We start from the raw sequence: 3,478 nt of genomic DNA on the forward strand, positions 1-3,478 counted from the left end.
CGTCTTTTCTTTGTGCTCTGCAAATGCGACGGATGCGACTTAATGACTCCTTTTTATTTTTATTTTTTTTTTTTCGGTCGGTAAGGAAGGAGAAAACTACCTACGTCGTCACCGCTTTTCGGAGAAACACTGGCCCGAAAAATTTCCTCACTTGCCCGCGACGCGACGCGACGGCACACGTTTATTTTTCGATCTATTTACTTCACTCCCGCTTCTTCTTCGTCTCCGCTCTCTTCCCGGAAGGCGGTGGCGGCGTCGTCGAGCGTCGCGAGCAACACTGATACCCGCGTCACACGCGCTGCTGGCACACTGCACACCACTCCGTTGTTTACCCGAGCGCGAACGTAAGGATCGCGCGCGCGCGCGTGTACGACCGCGATTGAGATTGAATATCACCGCGAAAATGCGGAGTAAACACGCTCGAGGGTCGCGGTAACGATCGATGTGTCACTTACGAGAAGTTCTCGCGAGAAATCCTGACGGGCGTTAAAGCGCGCGAATGAAAGCGACGCAGACGAACCTCTCTCCACAACGGCTACGGAGCGACTGACGGATAGACCGATGGAGGGGGATCACGTTCTCCCCTCTCGGCCGGCTCAGCGTTACTCCCTTTGCTCTTCGCAACGTTTCACCCACGATCCACGAGTCTCCCACTTCTTCGCTGCCTACGTCGCCCGCCTCGCTCCCCCGCGGCCTGTCGGGCCCGCTACTTCGCGTTTAAAGCCGCCAAGCATCCCCTCGAATGTCTCTCGTCTCCTCTACGCTCGTATTAACCGGCGCGATAGCTCCTTCGCAATTAAGTCGCGTTACGTAAGGATCTCGAAAAGGCGAGCACGAAAATCACGGCTCGTTAAAACGTTGCTCTACGCGTCCCTCTTGCAAACTCCATCCGTCTCCCTCTCTTCTTCCCTCCCCTCTCTCTCTCTCTCTCTCTCTCTATCTCTCTCTTTCTCTTTCTCGCTTGCTCTTTCATATCTCCACTATTCTTTCTTACGTACAGTCGATCGTTTTATCGAGCTCCTTTCCAACGAGAAATGTTCGTCGTGATTTTCGATCGTCCATGCGCATCTTTATGATCGTCTTTACGCGTCGCTCGCCAGCGATGAATGGCAATTCCAGCGGAATGGAATTGTATCGTCATTACGGCGGCCTGGCGGGTCCCGATTTTGTCGTCTTGCCGACCGACGACGTCGCGCGGCGCGCGGCGGCACTTTGACTTTACAACGATATTGCGAAACTCGTCGCGCTCGCAATTCGTTCCTTCCGCGAGCGTACGTAAGGTGACTCGACGCTCTTTTTCTTCTTACTCATCGACGCTTTATCGACGTCGATTACCGGCCGTCTGTTTTTTTCTTCTTTTTTTTTTTACTATGTCCCGTGAAGGCATTATCGCCGCGATAATTACGACGACAATGTCGGGGAACCACGTGCTAATAATAGGCCTTTTCACGTTGTTGGAAATTTCCAAAAATGTTGCACGTAAAATGAAATAAATAAATATATATATATATACGGGTGTTGAAGAGAGAGAAAGCGAAGATGCTGAAAGTGCAAAAAGTACGAGCGAACGGATCTAATATTCGCGTACAATCGCCTTTCGCAATCCAAGCGATTCGGCGTATATCGATCTCACGAGAGACGATGATTAGTAAAAACTCGTTGCTCGCTGGCGTCGTTATCCCCGACGCTAGGAAGTACTCCACTACGAGTAGTTGGCCGTGCTCCGACTACGCGAGGTTGGATTTTCGCGAGTTCTCGCAAGCGGAGAAACGCCCGGGATCCATCGGAGTATTCCGGAGTACCGAAAAGTTCTCGGTCGCGGACGGATGGATACGCCGCGCGGCGTGGTATAAAACGAGGATGGACAGAGAGAGAGAGAGGGGGGGAGCGAGGGAGAGAGGCGCGGCATGCCGAGCATACGCGTCGGTATTAGTCGTTCCTCCGGGTTCGCTACGGCGTGTGCAAACAAATCGAAAGTTTTTCGCAAAATGGCCGTCACCGGGCTGACACGGATGTCCGCGTAAACTCCCTTTCGCCCCCTCTTCCCTCCCGATCCCCCCGTCGCGCTTTTCCCCGCGCCTCGTTTCCCCGCTTGTCGACCGGCTGCCTCTCTCGCCACTCGTGATTTCCCTCACTTCCCACACTACCACAAATATGGCGCCTCCACCCGTTTTCCCAACCCCTATACAACGTAGCTCCGCATAAAGCGACAGAGCGAGAGAGGGGGAGGATACACATACACGACGTACACGTACGCGATATAACCGGAATATATATGTATGCCCATACACTCTCGTGTGTACGTGCATTGTACGTGTGTGTACACGGACACGAGTGTGTAGCGAGTACCATCCTGTACGCGCGATTGTGTGTGCTAAGGGGGTGCCCCTATGTGAATATCGCGCGGCACACAGTCCCAAGCAGTTTCCTACTTGATTGCCGCTATCGTCCGCTCGCCTCGTAAAGGCGCTGACTCCGCGCGGACTCTGCCGTCGTGATCGTAACCTCGACCAATCAGCGCCGCTCCAGTCGACACTTGGCCAATCGCGTCACCGTCTGACGCGGCCGATCGACTCGACGGCGGCAAAGAGTCGAATGAAAACGCGACCTCGGCCAATGGCGTGGCAACTTTTTCAGATGACGCGCATACGTGATGTCCGCGCGGATTGTTCGCTCGCTCTGTCCCTCCCTCCCCCCCGAGCCTCTACAAGAGAACGTACCTATACTGAATAAAGGTGCTACGCGAAGCCGCAGCGAAACATGAAAAATAGGGGGCCACACGAGGAAAAACACGGACCCGAGGGAGGAAGGAGGATGAAGAGGAGGAGATGGAGGGCGCTGTAGGATGGATCCTACGAACCGAGACACCGAAGGCTGGGTGCAGTCGGGGTTGCGTGGGATGGGTCGGGAAAGGAGGCCGGGACGACTAGAGTATAGAGGCCGAGGATGAGAATGGAAAAGTAACATAACGAAACGTCGATCCCATTACCTGAAGCTCTCTCTCTCTCTCCCTCCTCCCTCTTTCTCTCTAGCCCTACCGCGCCATACGCTTCGCCGTTGCTACACGCCTCACCGCGCCGCGCCGTGCAACCATCCCCGATTTCGACCCTTAATCCAAAGGAGGATTAGAAAAGCCCATTGTCATGCTCCGCGGAACGCGGGATGGGTAATACGCGTACGCGTATGCGCGAAACGTCGTCGTCTCCCCCCCTCCCCCTCCCCCATGCACTTCTGACACGTACTGACGTGTGCGAAACACCAAGAGAAAAAGAAAAGAGAGAGAGAGGGAGAGAGGAGGGAGAGAGAAAGACTTTCCTAATGAAATATAATAAATACGCGACGAAGCGCGGCGCGCGCGCGAATGTATGGCACGAATGTATGGTGGTGCCGTTTATCGCGTGAATCGTGCGCTTTTTTGCGCGATTCAACGCGGTGCTCGCCAGATGAGTCTATCCCCCTCGCTAGGCGTCCACAACCG

This window comes from Trachymyrmex cornetzi, unplaced genomic scaffold, assembly GCF_001594075.2.
Source record: "Trachymyrmex cornetzi isolate Tcor2-1 unplaced genomic scaffold, Tcor1.1 scaffold309, whole genome shotgun sequence".
NCBI lineage: Eukaryota > Metazoa > Arthropoda > Insecta > Hymenoptera > Formicidae > Trachymyrmex > Trachymyrmex cornetzi.